Raw genomic sequence first — 22,077 nt, forward strand, 5'->3', positions numbered from 1 at the left:
TGGATGATGCATGCGACAATTCAAAACATTCCCCACAAGTCCTCAACATGAATGCATAGAAGAGGTACAAGCAAGAATCATTACGCTCTATGAAAATTATAAGTGTTGACGAGGCATTCGTTACTATGGATTGCATGAAACTTATGCCAAGAATTCATTTAACGCGATTGTTTATAAGCAACCTCCACTACTTGTGAATATAAGTTCATAACGATTAGGTGAAACTCACTTATATTCTAGCGTCATATTCATGCATGAAAATTAAGTGTGCACTCTCAATAAACATACATAAATAAGTTATCAATCAAACAGTTAAACGAATTGAATCCACAACTTATGAAACGCAATTAGAAGTAATCAAATCAAAATGCAAGCATAAACATATATTTCGAATTCCCCCCTAGCCAAGGGGGGTTTAGTTGAATTTAAACATTGGAATCAAAGAAACACCTAAACATTCCAACAACTCAAACTTGAATTGTATGAACGTTTAGGCACTCTTCTCTTCCATTCCTCATACGTACAAAACAAAGAGAATTGAATTTAAACATTGGAATCAAAGAAACACCTAAACATTCCAACAACTCAAACTTGAATTGTATGAACGTTTAGGCACTCTTCTCTTCCTCGTTGTTGTAGCACAAGGTCTAAGGTGAGTTTTGGGGATTATGGATGATGTAGAATGATAGGTTTTGTGTATGAATGGATGGGGAGTGGTTGGAGTAGCTGCAATGGAGGAGAAAAGTGTTTTGGTGGCTGCTGCAAGGGTGTGGAGAGGTTTTGACGAATTTCTGGAATATGGAAGAGTGAATGAGAATGAATGAAGTGTGTATGGTTTTTATAGGGAGATGGATGGATGGGAGAGGGAACATGACAGCTAGGTTGCATGTGCAAATGCTAGAAATCTGAAATGGTGATGGGAGATGCATGTGGCTGCTTTATGCATGTGATTAAAGGGTGGAAATGCATGTGCTTTGAATAAGTGGCTGCATGTGCAAGGGGACAATCTGAAAATGCATGTGAATATGATGGAAATGCAATCTGAAATGGGATAGCATGTGGGTGAATGTGTGGCTGCAATGATGAAGTGAATGCATGTGTTGAATGATTAAAGTGCATGTGCAATGTTTTAAAGGATGGAATGATGGAGGAACAAGTGCATGTATGGTGATAGCATGTGCACGGTTTTGGTTGGAATGATGGCAGATTGTGAAAACATGTGAATGCATGTGTTTGATGAATGATAAGTGGTGAATGATATGATAAGTGATAAGTGGTGAATGATAAGTGATGAATGATAAGTGGTGAATGATATGATAAGTGATAAGTGGTGAATGATAAGTGATGAATGATAAGTGGTGAATGATAAGTGATATGATATGTGATTATGATAAGTAATGGGAGCATGTGAGGGAATGAATAATGAATGCATGTTATGGTTTTGGGAGAAAGGTGGAGATGCACGGCATAAGGGAATTGGAAAGGTTTAAATGTCCTAAAACTAAAGGGAACAAAGTTCCAACACTTTGGTCTTCAATTTCGTCCAACATTTTGGCGCCAAGCATAAGCTATCCATCCTTAGCCCAAAAGTGCTCCAAAAGTCTCCAAAATGCATCTTTTTGCTCCTTTAGCCCTTTGGACCTACAAACACACGAAAATAGCTTAAAGGACTAAAATAACTAAAGAAACATAACGTAAATGCACGAGAACAAGCCATTTAAGTCGCATGAATATGCTCCTATCAAATACCCCCACACTTATCTTTTGCTAGTCCTCGAGCAAAACAAAACAACAAAAGAACACGAAACTAGAGAAAACGAACAAAACACAACCTACACCTTCCAACAATCGTCTCACGGATTTCCAATGCTCATGACAAGTTAAAAATCATTATTCCCACAGATTTTAGCCATCTTTACACTTAAGTACATTCTTAATCATAGTCACCACATACTAGTTCACATTTAAGCATTTAAAACCATTTCGAATGTAGTAACATGCCTTAGAGAATTTCCTCAATTCCTTACTAGAATGCACTCTATTTTCACATAGATTTTCTGACTATACACCCTACACTAGTTATATGTGAGAGATTGATGTAAACATGAAAGACTAGTATCTCACATATGTTATAACAAAGAAAGCATTTTCTGGATTTACGATAATGACATGAATATGATCTCATGAATGGAATGCTACTACTTAGAATGAGAACCAGTGATTCCATAAGCTCATATCAATTCCAAACTCCACATATTGAACACATAACGATCAAGATAGAAGCATAAGGGTTGAAACGGGGCTAAAGGTGTTTGGCTAACAAAGAAAGGATAGGGAAAACAAACGTTCTTTAAGCAATAGTGAGCAAAGTATTGAATTAGGCACTTAGAATTCCCTTTAGAACGCAGAAGTCAACTTTGAACACCCAAGGGGAAGTCACACAAAACTTAGGGCCATATTCAAACTTTTTGGGCCCTTTCTTCAACAATCACACTTGTGAGTCCATTCTCACTTATTTTCACTCTTTTTCTTTCTTTTCTTCTTCTTTTTCTCACATTTTTTTTTTCTTTTTCCCGTGCCTCCTTTAAGACTTAGGCACATACATACACACAAAAATCCCTTCCCCCACACTTATTTTCTGCAACATATTAATCAAAAGGAATTCATTTAAGTCATGCTCACTATACTTCAAGAACAAGGGTATAGGAAAGTCCTACTCTAGGCTAGGTAAGGGGTGATGTGGTTAGCAAAGAAAATAGGCTAAACGAGGCTCAACGAGGTTAAAACTAATATATACGAAATATGGGAAGAAAGGCTATTTGGCTATGGTGGCAACTACACAACTTCATCTTGATATATGTTATGCAACTCAATGTCATGCTTTGAATGAAACGGATATAAGTTCTAGCATTTAGTTCTATCATGATACAATTGCATTCTAAGTAGCAACCAAGCAAGAAATAATGAGATCATGCAACAACTTTAGAAAACAAAGAATCACAGAAAATAACTCTCCAAAGAAAGTAATGGCTCGAGTCTCACAGGGATGTAGCGTTTGTTTGAGTTCCTTCCTTCAAGCATGTTACAAAAACGAATTTTTCTTTTATGATTGCATGTGAAGTCATACATTATAACCATATCCAAGCATATACCAAGAGTAAATCAAACTTTTCTCTATGTTCATAACTCTTTTTAACAGTCATGCAATTACAAACCAAATCCTTATCATTTTGTTGGAAGGTACCCTAAGACACAAACACACAAAAATGACTCAAAACACTCTTTTTAGGCTTTTTAAAACATGTTTTTCAAATTTTTATGTGATTTTCGGAGTTATAAAACAAAACACACTAAAAACACTCTAAAACAACTTAAAAACACCTTAAAACAGCAAGGAACAACATTTGAAGTAATGGGTGATAAAATCCCACGAATTTGCATTAAATATACTTAGTTACCCCCCCACACTTAAATCAAACATTGTCCTCAATGTTTTAAGCATAGATTCACACAAAACATAAGTAAACACACAAAAAAAAACAATTTAAACATACTAAACATGGCAGAATGTAATTAACAAAGAGAAGAGTTTAGGGACGCAAATCTGGTTATGGAGTGTAAATTCCCTCTTCTCCTTGGTAATTGCATTGAGGCTTTGATCATAGTGACTCCACAGGCTTACTCTTGAACTGGTTTCCGGCCATCATTGATTTTCCTTTGTGCTACTTCTTGAACTGGGCAGCAGGATGGTTCTTTTGGTCTCCCCCGAAGGTCTGAGCTTACCCCTTTGGTCTGTTTCTTTGTTCAATCTTTCCAATTCGTATTGAAAAGGGTTGGAGGATAACTCAGCCTATGTTTGTCTCCACATGCTTCAATGTATCATTTTCACTTGCCTTACTCGCTCCCCTTTGCAGAAGTGGTCCCTTCTCCGGAAGTGTATCAACCTTTGAAGATGACTACTCGAGAGCAACGCTAGGTAAGCAATCAGGAATAGATTCCAGGCAGTTGGCTCCAGATCGGAAGACTGACTCCAAGTGCCGGCTGATTGCTTCTTTTACTTTGCCATGCGAGTAAGAACAAGGACAAAGAAAAAGACAGGGAAAGAGCATGATATGAGATACTTTTGCTTTTGACCTTGATGATATGAGATACCTTTGCTTTTGAAGAAGCGGTGAATGAATCAGCATACTTCAATCCACCGTTTCCTCCTGGGTCATCTGTACTCCAGGCATCTGGTATCATCTTTAGGGAAGAAGAAAGAATTGAGTATTTCGAAAGGCTATGCTGGGAGTGCGCCCTCAGAGGTGAGGGAGAGGTGGGCATTTTCTTCAGGTTTGCCTTGCCATAAAAGACGAAGGTCGACATATATAGAGATAATATCAAGTGGTGGTACTGTTCTTTTACCCTTGTCGACAAACGTTTTGATCCCGCAAATCCGGTTTTTTGAAATAGTGGCGCCTCTTCGATTTCTGAACGACGCCCCTTCGATTTTTGAACGAGCGCCCTTCGATCTCTGAACGACACATAGTAGCGCCCTTCGATATCTGAACGACACGTAGTAGCACGGATGCGGCTCCTTTTGACAAAGCTGCACGCGTTTTCTGAAAAGCAGAGAAAGCGTAGCCGAACTTTGCGCTTGTCGGCTAAAGACGTGTAGTTGCGATGATGGCCTCCACGTGTTGTCTGAAAAGAAGAAATCTTTTGACAAAGTTGATGGCGTCTTCTGAAAAGCCGAGAAAGCGTCGCCTAAATTATGCCGGAAATTCCGGTTTGTTGAATCGGTGGACGCGTCGCCTTGGCTTTTTATAGAGCTATCGATCACCGCCAACATACACACTCTGAAGATCTCCCATTCTTGAAAATCGTCTCCGGCCCTTTGAAAATTTACTCCATCCCTCCTCTTTGAACACTTTTGAAAAAAAAAAAAAATGGCAAACTCATCGAACCTTAGCTTAGATTTGAGTCTCAGCAGCGATCCGGTTGCGCCCCGTCAAGGTAATGTGTGGCGCCCTTCTTTTTTATCTTCTAACGGTCTTCTTACAGGTGAAGACTCCGTGATGCAGGACGCCACAACAGCTACAATAGTAGCTAGGAACCTCCTCACTCCAAAAGATAGTAGGCTGCTGTCAGGACGGTCCGATGAGTTGGCCGTTCAAGAGTCCCTCGCACTTAGTGTTCAGTGTGCGAGCTCTGTGTCCAACATGGGCCAACGCCTGCTTGCCCGCTCCCGTCAGGTGGAATCATTGATGGCAGAAGTGGAAAGTCTTAAGCAAGAGATCCACCAGCTTAAGTACGAGAATAGAAGTTTGCATGTGCTTGCAAACAACTATTCGACGGGCATGAAGAGGAAGCTTGATGAGCTTCAAGAGTCTGAAGGTCGGATTCACAGTGACCGTCAAAGGTTTTCGTCTTTCCTCCAGAGGCACCTTTTTCCTGGCTCATCCAGCGCTTGGCCAAGTACTGAGGCCTGGAATGCTCTAGCTCCGATGCCTCCCGCTCCGATGCCTTCCGCTCCGATGCCTTCCGCTCCGATGCCTTCCGCTTCGATGCCTTCCGCTTCGACGCCTCGTAGTGGGGCTTCACGTAAACAACCTTTGTGAAGCTCCACCTTTCTTTATTTTATTTATTTTTCTTTTTTCTTTTTTTTTTTTCTCTTTTTTTTTTTTTTCTTTTTTTTTTTTTTTTTTTTTTTCTGAATCAATCGGCATGGAATTTATCTTTGAATGGGCGGTGATACTTGAAATGATCCGGTAATGGTTTAAATTCAAGATTGGATGCCTGAATCATTAACAACATGTTAGTATAAAAGAAAATTGAAATTGGAGGAGGTGGCTTACTTATGTGCTCCGACATGAACTCAAGGATAAACACATCTTCTTTGAACATTTCAGGAACTTTGCCCTTGGACAGATTTGATGTGAGGATTGGTCCTTGTCTTGTGTCATAAAATTCAACTTCTTTGGGGTTGTTTGCCTCAAGAACGTCCTCTTTGATGAATTCATGATATTCCCTACTTTGCACCTTTGGAAGGGCTTCCAAGATGTCTTTTTCACTTTCTTCTTCCTTGGAATTCATGAACCTGCAAGGAATAGGGATATTAGGTGGAATGGGGTTAGAATTAATTAAATTTGGAACAACCTTACTTGAATTAGATGGCGTAGGAGCAATAGGTGCCTCCAGCAAAGGTGTTTCCACCCTTTTCATGGGTTGGGTGTATTCCTCTTCCTCAAATTGCAACTCCTCATCCACTTCTAGGCTATGTTTGGACATTTTTAGGTCAGCTCCAACCTCCATAGCACTTCCCAAATTGATAGCATTATGGATTTCAAAATCTTCCTTCGAGTTTTCAATGGTTGAACTAGGGAGTTCGCCTTGGTCTCGAAACTGTCCTACGAACTCCGCGATCTGCCCAATTTGCTTTTCCAAGAGGTCCAACCTTTGTGGTGTCTGCATAGGCGTTGAATAGAACTCCTCATATGGCTGCCAATATCCTTCTTGTTGAGCCTCATTCTCTTGATTTTGTGAGCCCTGCACCAAAAAAATTAATTCATTAAGCTTTTGATTATAATCTATTGACGAACTTGAATTTGGTTGGGCATATTGAATATGAGGTTGTGGTGGCTGCCAATATCCTTCTTCTTGAACATGTTGAGCTTCCCACCACATAGAGTTTGAATGATCACTCCAATCTGAATTGTAAGTATTAGAAAACACGTTATTCCTTGATTGAAGATCAAATATATCAACGCTTTGCATTTGGGACCGTTCCATGAGCTGTGACAAAAGAGAAGCATTATCAAGTGCCATGTTGTTCTTCTCTAGTACTTAAAATCAACAAACAAAACACAAATCAAAAACTCAAACTAAAATACAAAACAGAAACGAACAATCCAAGAGATTAGCAAATTTACTAATCCCCGGCAACGGCGCCAAAATTTGATGCGTGAATTATACGCACACAAATTAAACCCTCTTTTCGTCAAATTGTAGTATATGTATAAGTAGGGATCGTTCTGGACCGGGGATTAGGAGGGATTGTTAATCACTTGGATTTGACTCAAAAACGTAAAATAACAATATGAAACACTATACTAGACTCAAAGAATGCAAAGCTAAACTTTAAAACACTAAGACAAACCAAAAGACTCAAAACAACACAAACACACTCAAATCTGCCTAAAAACCACTTTCTGGGCAGATTTGAGCACAAACACAAATTTGGACGAAATTAAGTAATAACTTGACTCAAGAACGTAAAAACACAATATAAAACACTAAACTAACTCAAAGAATGTAAAACTAAACACTTAAAACATTAAAACAAACCAAAAGACTCAAACATCACCCAAAACACTCAAAACTGCCTTAAAATCACTTTCTGGGCAGTTTTGAGCACTTTGGGGAATCTGGACGAAATTGGGAAATAAAATGAATCAAAACACTTAAAAGCACAAACTAAATTGATTTCTAACTAAATTGGACATTAAAGTAAAGGGGGATTTAGATTTATACGAAAATTGAAATAACAAAACAAGTTAATAAACTAAACAGATTGTAAAACGAATTTGATGGAATGGAATGAATGGATGATAGAATGGCTAAGGGGTTCATCTCCATACATGTTATACTTGCATAATAAAATGATTTCCAATTGCATTTCAATAAACTATGATACTCAACACCCCAAGTTAACCGTGATGCACTAATTAACCTTCAAATCTTCCTAACGTTATTGAATTGGATGATGCATGCGACAATTCAAAACATTCCCCACAAGTCCTCAACATGAATGCATAGAAGAGGTACAAGCAAGAATCATTACGCTCTATGAAAATTATAAGTGTTGACGAGGCATTCGTTACTATGGATTGCATGAAACTTATGCCAAGAATTCATTTAACGCGATTGTTTATAAGCAACCTCCACTACTTGTGAATATAAGTTCATAACGATTAGGTGAAACTCACTTATATTCTAGCGTCATATTCATGCATGAAAATTAAGTGTGCACTCTCAATAAACATACATAAATAAGTTATCAATCAAACAGTTAAACGAATTGAATCCACAACTTATGAAACGCAATTAGAAGTAATCAAATCAAAATGCAAGCATAAACATATATTTCGAATTCCCCCCTAGCCAAGGGGGGTTTAGTTGAATTTAAACATTGGAATCAAAGAAACACCTAAACATTCCAACAACTCAAACTTGAATTGTATGAACGTTTAGGCACTCTTCTCTTCCATTCCTCATACGTACAAAACAAAGAGAATTGAATTTAAACATTGGAATCAAAGAAACACCTAAACATTCCAACAACTCAAACTTGAATTGTATGAACGTTTAGGCACTCTTCTCTTCCTCGTTGTTGTAGCACAAGGTCTAAGGTGAGTTTTGGGGATTATGGATGATGTAGAATGATAGGTTTTGTGTATGAATGGATGGGGAGTGGTTGGAGTAGCTGCAATGGAGGAGAAAAGTGTTTTGGTGGCTGCTGCAAGGGTGTGGAGAGGTTTTGACGAATTTCTGGAATATGGAAGAGTGAATGAGAATGAATGAAGTGTGTATGGTTTTTATAGGGAGATGGATGGATGGGAGAGGGAACATGACAGCTAGGTTGCATGTGCAAATGCTAGAAATCTGAAATGGTGATGGGAGATGCATGTGGCTGCTTTATGCATGTGATTAAAGGGTGGAAATGCATGTGCTTTGAATAAGTGGCTGCATGTGCAAGGGGACAATCTGAAAATGCATGTGAATATGATGGAAATGCAATCTGAAATGGGATAGCATGTGGGTGAATGTGTGGCTGCAATGATGAAGTGAATGCATGTGTTGAATGATTAAAGTGCATGTGCAATGTTTTAAAGGATGGAATGATGGAGGAACAAGTGCATGTATGGTGATAGCATGTGCACGGTTTTGGTTGGAATGATGGCAGATTGTGAAAACATGTGAATGCATGTGTTTGATGAATGATAAGTGGTGAATGATATGATAAGTGATAAGTGGTGAATGATAAGTGATGAATGATAAGTGGTGAATGATATGATAAGTGATAAGTGGTGAATGATAAGTGATGAATGATAAGTGGTGAATGATAAGTGATATGATATGTGATTATGATAAGTAATGGGAGCATGTGAGGGAATGAATAATGAATGCATGTTATGGTTTTGGGAGAAAGGTGGAGATGCACGGCATAAGGGAATTGGAAAGGTTTAAATGTCCTAAAACTAAAGGGAACAAAGTTCCAACACTTTGGTCTTCAATTTCGTCCAACATTTTGGCGCCAAGCATAAGCTATCCATCCTTAGCCCAAAAGTGCTCCAAAAGTCTCCAAAATGCATCTTTTTGCTCCTTTAGCCCTTTGGACCTACAAACACACGAAAATAGCTTAAAGGACTAAAATAACTAAAGAAACATAACGTAAATGCACGAGAACAAGCCATTTAAGTCGCATGAATATGCTCCTATCAAATACCCCCACACTTATCTTTTGCTAGTCCTCGAGCAAAACAAAACAACAAAAGAACACGAAACTAGAGAAAACGAACAAAACACAACCTACACCTTCCAACAATCGTCTCACGGATTTCCAATGCTCATGACAAGTTAAAAATCATTATTCCCACAGATTTTAGCCATCTTTACACTTAAGTACATTCTTAATCATAGTCACCACATACTAGTTCACATTTAAGCATTTAAAACCATTTCGAATGTAGTAACATGCCTTAGAGAATTTCCTCAATTCCTTACTAGAATGCACTCTATTTTCACATAGATTTTCTGACTATACACCCTACACTAGTTATATGTGAGAGATTGATGTAAACATGAAAGACTAGTATCTCACATATGTTATAACAAAGAAAGCATTTTCTGGATTTACGATAATGACATGAATATGATCTCATGAATGGAATGCTACTACTTAGAATGAGAACCAGTGATTCCATAAGCTCATATCAATTCCAAACTCCACATATTGAACACATAACGATCAAGATAGAAGCATAAGGGTTGAAACGGGGCTAAAGGTGTTTGGCTAACAAAGAAAGGATAGGGAAAACAAACGTTCTTTAAGCAATAGTGAGCAAAGTATTGAATTAGGCACTTAGAATTCCCTTTAGAACGCAGAAGTCAACTTTGAACACCCAAGGGGAAGTCACACAAAACTTAGGGCCATATTCAAACTTTTTGGGCCCTTTCTTCAACAATCACACTTGTGAGTCCATTCTCACTTATTTTCACTCTTTTTCTTTCTTTTCTTCTTCTTTTTCTCACATTTTTTTTTTCTTTTTCCCGTGCCTCCTTTAAGACTTAGGCACATACATACACACAAAAATCCCTTCCCCCACACTTATTTTCTGCAACATATTAATCAAAAGGAATTCATTTAAGTCATGCTCACTATACTTCAAGAACAAGGGTATAGGAAAGTCCTACTCTAGGCTAGGTAAGGGGTGATGTGGTTAGCAAAGAAAATAGGCTAAACGAGGCTCAACGAGGTTAAAACTAATATATACGAAATATGGGAAGAAAGGCTATTTGGCTATGGTGGCAACTACACAACTTCATCTTGATATATGTTATGCAACTCAATGTCATGCTTTGAATGAAACGGATATAAGTTCTAGCATTTAGTTCTATCATGATACAATTGCATTCTAAGTAGCAACCAAGCAAGAAATAATGAGATCATGCAACAACTTTAGAAAACAAAGAATCACAGAAAATAACTCTCCAAAGAAAGTAATGGCTCGAGTCTCACAGGGATGTAGCGTTTGTTTGAGTTCCTTCCTTCAAGCATGTTACAAAAACGAATTTTTCTTTTATGATTGCATGTGAAGTCATACATTATAACCATATCCAAGCATATACCAAGAGTAAATCAAACTTTTCTCTATGTTCATAACTCTTTTTAACAGTCATGCAATTACAAACCAAATCCTTATCATTTTGTTGGAAGGTACCCTAAGACACAAACACACAAAAATGACTCAAAACACTCTTTTTAGGCTTTTTAAAACATGTTTTTCAAATTTTTATGTGATTTTCGGAGTTATAAAACAAAACACACTAAAAACACTCTAAAACAACTTAAAAACACCTTAAAACAGCAAGGAACAACATTTGAAGTAATGGGTGATAAAATCCCACGAATTTGCATTAAATATACTTAGTTACCCCCCCACACTTAAATCAAACATTGTCCTCAATGTTTTAAGCATAGATTCACACAAAACATAAGTAAACACACAAAAAAAAACAATTTAAACATACTAAACATGGCAGAATGTAATTAACAAAGAGAAGAGTTTAGGGACGCAAATCTGGTTATGGAGTGTAAATTCCCTCTTCTCCTTGGTAATTGCATTGAGGCTTTGATCATAGTGACTCCACAGGCTTACTCTTGAACTGGTTTCCGGCCATCATTGATTTTCCTTTGTGCTACTTCTTGAACTGGGCAGCAGGATGGTTCTTTTGGTCTCCCCCGAAGGTCTGAGCTTACCCCTTTGGTCTGTTTCTTTGTTCAATCTTTCCAATTCGTATTGAAAAGGGTTGGAGGATAACTCAGCCTATGTTTGTCTCCACATGCTTCAATGTATCATTTTCACTTGCCTTACTCGCTCCCCTTTGCAGAAGTGGTCCCTTCTCCGGAAGTGTATCAACCTTTGAAGATGACTACTCGAGAGCAACGCTAGGTAAGCAATCAGGAATAGATTCCAGGCAGTTGGCTCCAGATCGGAAGACTGACTCCAAGTGCCGGCTGATTGCTTCTTTTACTTTGCCATGCGAGTAAGAACAAGGACAAAGAAAAAGACAGGGAAAGAGCATGATATGAGATACTTTTGCTTTTGACCTTGATGATATGAGATACCTTTGCTTTTGAAGAAGCGGTGAATGAATCAGCATACTTCAATCCACCGTTTCCTCCTGGGTCATCTGTACTCCAGGCATCTGGTATCATCTTTAGGGAAGAAGAAAGAATTGAGTATTTCGAAAGGCTATGCTGGGAGTGCGCCCTCAGAGGTGAGGGAGAGGTGGGCATTTTCTTCAGGTTTGCCTTGCCATAAAAGACGAAGGTCGACATATATAGAGATAATATCAAGTGGTGGTACTGTTCTTTTACCCTTGTCGACAAACGTTTTGATCCCGCAAATCCGGTTTTTTGAAATAGTGGCGCCTCTTCGATTTCTGAACGACGCCCCTTCGATTTTTGAACGAGCGCCCTTCGATCTCTGAACGACACATAGTAGCGCCCTTCGATATCTGAACGACACGTAGTAGCACGGATGCGGCTCCTTTTGACAAAGCTGCACGCGTTTTCTGAAAAGCAGAGAAAGCGTAGCCGAACTTTGCGCTTGTCGGCTAAAGACGTGTAGTTGCGATGATGGCCTCCACGTGTTGTCTGAAAAGAAGAAATCTTTTGACAAAGTTGATGGCGTCTTCTGAAAAGCCGAGAAAGCGTCGCCTAAATTATGCCGGAAATTCCGGTTTGTTGAATCGGTGGACGCGTCGCCTTGGCTTTTTATAGAGCTATCGATCACCGCCAACATACACACTCTGAAGATCTCCCATTCTTGAAAATCGTCTCCGGCCCTTTGAAAATTTACTCCATCCCTCCTCTTTGAACACTTTTGAAAAAAAAAAAAAATGGCAAACTCATCGAACCTTAGCTTAGATTTGAGTCTCAGCAGCGATCCGGTTGCGCCCCGTCAAGGTAATGTGTGGCGCCCTTCTTTTTTATCTTCTAACGGTCTTCTTACAGGTGAAGACTCCGTGATGCAGGACGCCACAACAGCTACAATAGTAGCTAGGAACCTCCTCACTCCAAAAGATAGTAGGCTGCTGTCAGGACGGTCCGATGAGTTGGCCGTTCAAGAGTCCCTCGCACTTAGTGTTCAGTGTGCGAGCTCTGTGTCCAACATGGGCCAACGCCTGCTTGCCCGCTCCCGTCAGGTGGAATCATTGATGGCAGAAGTGGAAAGTCTTAAGCAAGAGATCCACCAGCTTAAGTACGAGAATAGAAGTTTGCATGTGCTTGCAAACAACTATTCGACGGGCATGAAGAGGAAGCTTGATGAGCTTCAAGAGTCTGAAGGTCGGATTCACAGTGACCGTCAAAGGTTTTCGTCTTTCCTCCAGAGGCACCTTTTTCCTGGCTCATCCAGCGCTTGGCCAAGTACTGAGGCCTGGAATGCTCTAGCTCCGATGCCTCCCGCTCCGATGCCTTCCGCTCCGATGCCTTCCGCTCCGATGCCTTCCGCTTCGATGCCTTCCGCTTCGACGCCTCGTAGTGGGGCTTCACGTAAACAACCTTTGTGAAGCTCCACCTTTCTTTATTTTATTTATTTTTCTTTTTTCTTTTTTTTTTTTCTCTTTTTTTTTTTTTTCTTTTTTTTTTTTTTTTTTTTTTTCTGAATCAATCGGCATGGAATTTATCTTTGAATGGGCGGTGATACTTGAAATGATCCGGTAATGGTTTAAATTCAAGATTGGATGCCTGAATCATTAACAACATGTTAGTATAAAAGAAAATTGAAATTGGAGGAGGTGGCTTACTTATGTGCTCCGACATGAACTCAAGGATAAACACATCTTCTTTGAACATTTCAGGAACTTTGCCCTTGGACAGATTTGATGTGAGGATTGGTCCTTGTCTTGTGTCATAAAATTCAACTTCTTTGGGGTTGTTTGCCTCAAGAACGTCCTCTTTGATGAATTCATGATATTCCCTACTTTGCACCTTTGGAAGGGCTTCCAAGATGTCTTTTTCACTTTCTTCTTCCTTGGAATTCATGAACCTGCAAGGAATAGGGATATTAGGTGGAATGGGGTTAGAATTAATTAAATTTGGAACAACCTTACTTGAATTAGATGGCGTAGGAGCAATAGGTGCCTCCAGCAAAGGTGTTTCCACCCTTTTCATGGGTTGGGTGTATTCCTCTTCCTCAAATTGCAACTCCTCATCCACTTCTAGGCTATGTTTGGACATTTTTAGGTCAGCTCCAACCTCCATAGCACTTCCCAAATTGATAGCATTATGGATTTCAAAATCTTCCTTCGAGTTTTCAATGGTTGAACTAGGGAGTTCGCCTTGGTCTCGAAACTGTCCTACGAACTCCGCGATCTGCCCAATTTGCTTTTCCAAGAGGTCCAACCTTTGTGGTGTCTGCATAGGCGTTGAATAGAACTCCTCATATGGCTGCCAATATCCTTCTTGTTGAGCCTCATTCTCTTGATTTTGTGAGCCCTGCACCAAAAAAATTAATTCATTAAGCTTTTGATTATAATCTATTGACGAACTTGAATTTGGTTGGGCATATTGAATATGAGGTTGTGGTGGCTGCCAATATCCTTCTTCTTGAACATGTTGAGCTTCCCACCACATAGAGTTTGAATGATCACTCCAATCTGAATTGTAAGTATTAGAAAACACGTTATTCCTTGATTGAAGATCAAATATATCAACGCTTTGCATTTGGGACCGTTCCATGAGCTGTGACAAAAGAGAAGCATTATCAAGTGCCATGTTGTTCTTCTCTAGTACTTAAAATCAACAAACAAAACACAAATCAAAAACTCAAACTAAAATACAAAACAGAAACGAACAATCCAAGAGATTAGCAAATTTACTAATCCCCGGCAACGGCGCCAAAATTTGATGCGTGAATTATACGCACACAAATTAAACCCTCTTTTCGTCAAATTGTAGTATATGTATAAGTAGGGATCGTTCTGGACCGGGGATTAGGAGGGATTGTTAATCACTTGGATTTGACTCAAAAACGTAAAATAACAATATGAAACACTATACTAGACTCAAAGAATGCAAAGCTAAACTTTAAAACACTAAGACAAACCAAAAGACTCAAAACAACACAAACACACTCAAATCTGCCTAAAAACCACTTTCTGGGCAGATTTGAGCACAAACACAAATTTGGACGAAATTAAGTAATAACTTGACTCAAGAACGTAAAAACACAATATAAAACACTAAACTAACTCAAAGAATGTAAAACTAAACACTTAAAACATTAAAACAAACCAAAAGACTCAAACATCACCCAAAACACTCAAAACTGCCTTAAAATCACTTTCTGGGCAGTTTTGAGCACTTTGGTGAATCTGGACGAAATTGGGAAATAAAATGAATCAAAACACTTAAAAGCACAAACTAAATTGATTTCTAACTAAATTGGACATTAAAGTAAAGGGGGATTTAGATTTATACGAAAATTGAAATAACAAAACAAGTTAATAAACTAAACAGATTGTAAAACGAATTTGATGGAATGGAATGAATGGATGATAGAATGGCTAAGGGGTTCATCTCCATACATGTTATACTTGCATAATAAAATGATTTCCAATTGCATTTCAATAAACTATGATACTCAACACCCCAAGTTAACCGTGATGCACTAATTAACCTTCAAATCTTCCTAACGTTATTGAATTGGATGATGCATGCGACAATTCAAAACATTCCCCACAAGTCCTCAACATGAATGCATAGAAGAGGTACAAGCAAGAATCATTACGCTCTATGAAAATTATAAGTGTTGACGAGGCATTCGTTACTATGGATTGCATGAAACTTATGCCAAGAATTCATTTAACGCGATTGTTTATAAGCAACCTCCACTACTTGTGAATATAAGTTCATAACGATTAGGTGAAACTCACTTATATTCTAGCGTCATATTCATGCATGAAAATTAAGTGTGCACTCTCAATAAACATACATAAATAAGTTATCAATCAAACAGTTAAACGAATTGAATCCACAACTTATGAAACGCAATTAGAAGTAATCAAATCAAAATGCAAGCATAAACATATATTTCGAATTCCCCCCTAGCCAAGGGGGGTTTAGTTGAATTTAAACATTGGAATCAAAGAAACACCTAAACATTCCAACAACTCAAACTTGAATTGTATGAACGTTTAGGCACTCTTCTCTTCCATTCCTCATACGTACAAAACAAAGAGAATTGAATTTAAACATTGGAATCAAAGAAACACCTAAACATTCCAACAACTCAAACTTGAATTGTATGAACGTTTAGGCACTCTTCTCTTCCTCGTTGTTGTAGCACAAGGTCTAAGGTGAGTTTTGGGGATTATGGATGATGTAGAATGATAGGTTTTGTGTATGAATGGATGGGGAGTGGTTGGAGTAGCTGCAATGGAGGAGAAAAGTGTTTTGGTGGCTGCTGCAAGGGTGTGGAGAGGTTTTGACGAATTTCTGGAATATGGAAGAGTGAATGAGAATGAATGAAGTGTGTATGGTTTTTATAGGGAGATGGATGGATGGGAGAGGGAACATGACAGCTAGGTTGCATGTGCAAATGCTAGAAATCTGAAATGGTGATGGGAGATGCATGTGGCTGCTTTATGCATGTGATTAAAGGGTGGAAATGCATGTGCTTTGAATAAGTGGCTGCATGTGCAAGGGGACAATCTGAAAATGCATGTGAATATGATGGAAATGCAATCTGAAATGGGATAGCATGTGGGTGAATGTGTGGCTGCAATGATGAAGTGAATGCATGTGTTGAATGATTAAAGTGCATGTGCAATGTTTTAAAGGATGGAATGATGGAGGAACAAGTGCATGTATGGTGATAGCATGTGCACGGTTTTGGTTGGAATGATGGCAGATTGTGAAAACATGTGAATGCATGTGTTTGATGAATGATAAGTGGTGAATGATATGATAAGTGATAAGTGGTGAATGATAAGTGATGAATGATAAGTGGTGAATGATATGATAAGTGATAAGTGGTGAATGATAAGTGATGAATGATAAGTGGTGAATGATAAGTGATATGATATGTGATTATGATAAGTAATGGGAGCATGTGAGGGAATGAATAATGAATGCATGTTATGGTTTTGGGAGAAAGGTGGAGATGCACGGCATAAGGGAATTGGAAAGGTTTAAATGTCCTAAAACTAAAGGGAACAAAGTTCCAACACTTTGGTCTTCAATTTCGTCCAACATTTTGGCGCCAAGCATAAGCTATCCATCCTTAGCCCAAAAGTGCTCCAAAAGTCTCCAAAATGCATCTTTTTGCTCCTTTAGCCCTTTGGACCTACAAACACACGAAAATAGCTTAAAGGACTAAAATAACTAAAGAAACATAACGTAAATGCACGAGAACAAGCCATTTAAGTCGCATGAATATGCTCCTATCAATAAACAAGAGTTCTTAAAGCAATAGTAAGCAAAGTAATAAACACTTTAGAATTCACTTTTGAATGCAAAAACCAACTTTGAACACCAAGGGAAGAATCACACAAAACTTAGGGTCAAATTCAAACTTTTGGACCCTTTCTTCAACAATCAATACTTGTGAGTTCATTCTCACTTATTTTCAACTCCTTTTCTTTTTTTTCTTCTTCTTTTTCACGATTTTTTCCTCTCTTTTTTTTTTTTCTTTCGTGCCCTATTATTTCTTTGGCACACAAACATACTACTCCATGAATTCCTACGAAAATCCCTTCCCCCCACACTTGTTTTTCTGCAACTTTTAGATCAAAATGAATTCCCTCTAAGTCATGCTTTACTATCCTTTAAGAATAAGGTTTTGGATAATCCTAATCTAGGCTAGGTAAGGATTATGTGGTTAACAAAGAAAATAGGCTAAATAAGGCTCAAAGGGGGTTTAAACCTACAATACATATGTAAAGGGGTAAGGCTTTTTGGCTCTGGGTTTAAACTAACCAACTTCATCTTATTATTTGTTATGCTAATCAATTTTATGCTTTGAATGAAATGGGCGTGAGTTCTAGTATTTGGAACTATAGTGATGAAACGCATTCTAAGTAGTAACCAAGCAAAGAATGATGAGACCATGCAACGAATTTAGAAAACAAGAAATCAAGATTAATAACTCTCCAAAGAACGTTTAGGCTCAAATCTCTCAGGGTTGTAGCGTTAGTTTGAGTTTCTTCCTTCAAGCATGTTACAAAAACTGATTTTTTACTTGTGATTACATGTGAATTCGTGCATGTCAACTATAACCAAGCATAAACCAAAAAGCATATCAAACTTCCATCCATGTTTGTAACTTTCTTTAATAGTCATGCAATTAAAAACTAAATCCTCATCATTGTGTTGGAAGGTACCCTAAGACACAAACACAAAAACAAAACGACTCGAAAAACAACTCTTTTTGGGTTTTTAAAACACTATTTTTCGATATTTTTTTTTCAAATTTTCGGATTTTTTTGTTTAAGACACATAAAAACACTTCAAAACACATTAAAAACACTTAAAAACAGTGAAAAACAACTTTCGAAATGATGGGTGATAAAATCCCACGAATTTGCATGAAAAACACTTTGTTTACCCCCCCACACTTAAACCAAACATTGTCCTCAATGTTCTAAGTATAGACTCACAAACAATTACCACAACTAACAAACACGACAAACATGGCAAAATAAAAGCAATAAAGAGTAGGGTTTAGGAACGCAAATCTGGTTATGGAGTGCCGGAGCTTCCTCGTTCTTCTTTATTTGCATGGGTTGCCTCCCAAGAAGCGCTTGCTTTAACGTCTTCCAGCCGGACGATCCTTGCTCTTAACCTTCAATTGGGCCCACGGCATGGAAGCTTTCTCCATCCACGACATGCTCTTCAAAGTTCTCATAGTATGGCTTCAAACGATGTCCGTTGACTTTGAACTCTTGGCCGGTCTTTAAGCTTTGAATTTGGACTGCACCATAAGGAAATACATTAATAACAACAAACGGGCCAATCCACTTAGAACGTAACTTACCTGGAAACAACCGAAGGCGGGAATTGAAGAGTAGCACTTTCTGCCCTAGAACAAATGTCTTGCCACGAATCATCTTGTCATGGAATGCCTTTGACTTCTCCTTGTAAATCAACGCGTTCTCGTATGCTTCATGCCTTATCTCCTCAAGCTCATTTAGTTGAAGCTTCCTATGGATTCCAGCGGCATCAATGTCCATGTTGAATGTTCGGACGGCCCAATGTGCTTTGTGCTCCAACTCAACGGGAAGATGACATGGTTTCCCATAAATGAGCCGAAATGGGGACATTCCAATTGGTGTTTTGTAGGCCGTACGATATGCCCACAACGCATCATTCAAACGCAAGCTCCAATCCTTCCGGTTTGGCCCAACGGTCTTCTCCAAAATTTGCTTGATCTCCCGATTAGAAACCTCGGAACTTGCCACCTCAATGGTAAGGTGTTGCCACCTTATGTGTGACGTTATATCTCTTGAGCAAGGCTTCAATGGTTCGATTGCAAAAATGTGATCCTCCATCACTTATAAGAACTCTTGGCATTCCAAATCTAGCAAATATGTTAGTTTTGACAAAATCTGCAACCACTTTAGAATCATTAGTACGGGTGGCTTTTGCTTCCACCCATTTCGACACATAATCAACCGCAAGTAAAATATAAAGGAAACCATGAGATGAAGGAAAAGGACCCATAAAATCAATACCCCAAACATCAAAAATTTCGACACCATGGATAGGTGTCTGCGGCATTTGGTCCTTTGGACCTATATTTCCGGTTCTTTGGCATCTATCACATGTTATGCAAAAAGTTCTTGCATCTTTAAATATAGTAGGCCAATAAAAACCACTTTCAAGTACTTTACGTGCCGTCCTTTGAGTGCCAAAGTGACCTCCACATGCATAAGTGTGACAAAACGTTAAAATTGAATTAAACTCCGATTCATGCACACACCTACGAATGATTTGATCCGCACAATATTTCCACAAATAAGGATCATCCCACACATAAAACCGAGCCTCCCTTTTAAGTTTATCACGTTGGTGTTTATTTAGGTCGCTTGGAATTTGTTTAGACACCAAATAATTCACTAAATCGGCATACCATGGCTCACTTACCTCGACGGACATCAATTGCTCATCTGGGAATGTCTCTGGGATAGGTACGGCCTCTTCTTCATGTACCATGCGGCTCAAGTGGTCAGCCACCACATTTTCACTTCCTTTCTTGTCCCGGATTTCGATATCGAACTCTTGAAGTAGAAGCATCCAACGAATAAGCCTTGGTTTAGCCTCCTTTTTGGTGAGTAAGTACTTCAACGCTGCATGATCAGTGTAAATGATAACTTTAGTACCAAGTAAATAAGAACGAAATTTATCTAAAGCAAAAACAACAGCAAGAAGTTCTTTTTCCGTTGTGGAGTAGTTCAATTGGGCATCATTCAAGGTCCGGGATGCATAATAGATGACATGTGGCTGCTTGTTCTTCCTTTGGCCTAAAACAGCTCCTAATGCATAATCCGAGGCATCGCACATAAGCTCGAAAGGAAGGCTCCAATCTGGTGGAATAATGATGGGGGCCGAAGTGAGCATTTCCTTGAGGTGTTTGAAGGCTTTCTCACACTCTTCATCGAACTTGAATGGCACATCCTTTTGGAGAAGTCGGCAAAGGGGGTTGGAGATTTTTGAAAAGTCCTTGATGAATCGCCTATAGAATCCTGCATGTCCAAGAAAAGAACGAACCTCTCTAACCGAAGTAGGAGAGGGTAAGTAGCGTACAAGATCTATTTTTGATTTGTCAACTTCAATCCCTTTGGCCGAAATTATATGCCCTAAAACTATGCCTTGTTTTACCATGAAATGACATTTTTCCCAATTTAAAACAAGGTTAGTTTCAATGCATCGTTCTAGGATTAAAGTGAGATTATGTAAGCAATCGTCAAACGAATCTCCAAATACACTAAAATCATCCATAAAAACTTCAATTATTTTCTCCACAAAATCTGAAAATATACTTACCATGCATCTTTGAAAGGTGGCCGGTGCATTGCATAAACCGAATGGCATGCGACGATAAGCAAAAGTACCAAAAGGACACGTGAAAGTGGTCTTTTCTTGGTCATCCGGAGCTATGACAATTTGATTATATCCCGAATATCCATCAAGAAAACAATAAAAAGAATGAACGGCTAACCTTTCAAGCATTTGATCAATGAACGGCAAAGGGAAGTGGTCCTTCCTTGTGGTGGCGTTGAGCTTCCTATAATCGATGCAAACTCTCCAACCCGTTTGGATGCGTGTTGGCACAAGCTCATTCTCAGCATTCTTCACCACCGTCACTCCGGATTTCTTTGGCACCACTTGAATTGGTGAGACCCAACGGCTATCCGAGATAGGATAAATCACTCCGCAATCAAGTAATTTGATAACCTCCTTCTTCACAATGATAGGAGCATATTTATGCGCCTTAGTTAGCTATTTCTTATGCATTTTTGTTATGTTTTCTTCGTTAAAGTAGTCTTTTAAGCTACTTTCATGTGTTTTCAGGTTTATAGGACATATTACATGAAATGATGCAATTTGGAGCTTTTGGAGCAAAACTGAGCTGGAATGTGGTGTATGCAAATGGAGCACGAGGAATGGATGAGGTTGAAGGTCAAACGAGCTTAAGAAATGAAGAAATGAAAGTGAAGAGCAAAGAAGTCGGAATTGGCAACCAAAGTTTCTAAAGTTGGAAGTTTCTATTCTTGGAGGTTTCCATTTTCGTGAGTTTCTATTCTTGGCTTTGGGCTTTTAGATGACCTAAACCCTAACTCCTTGTGGACCCTAAGCCCATGCCGCACCTAAACCCTAATCCTAGCCCACTTAATCAGCCGCACCCTAGGGCCTAATCATTTAATTTCTGCCAAGTTAAACCCTAATCCATCTACCCTAAGCCCATGCCGCACCTAATGTTCTAGAAACCCTATTTTCTGGTGGATTTCCAACCCTTGCCGCACCCAAACCCTAGCCCATTTGTCTAACCTGATTTCTTTAGGGTTTGGCTGCATATATATATATGTTTTACCACCTTGCCGCATAGAGAACCCTCTCCACAAATCAGAAATTCGTCAAAATATATTCAGCCCCCTTGCCGTAGCCTTCCTCCACCAATCTGCCATATTTTCACACTTTGCCGCAACCCCCATGTCCCCTAAACACTACCATATCATTCCTTACCTACTCATCCATCTAAATAACCCCTAGAGCCTGTCCTAGTTCTTGTGCCGCAGACAAGAGGA

Source organism: Pyrus communis, chromosome 17 (assembly GCF_041283825.1).
Source record: "Pyrus communis isolate YQ-2024b chromosome 17, ASM4128382v1, whole genome shotgun sequence".
In the NCBI taxonomy this organism is placed as follows: domain Eukaryota; kingdom Viridiplantae; phylum Streptophyta; class Magnoliopsida; order Rosales; family Rosaceae; genus Pyrus; species Pyrus communis.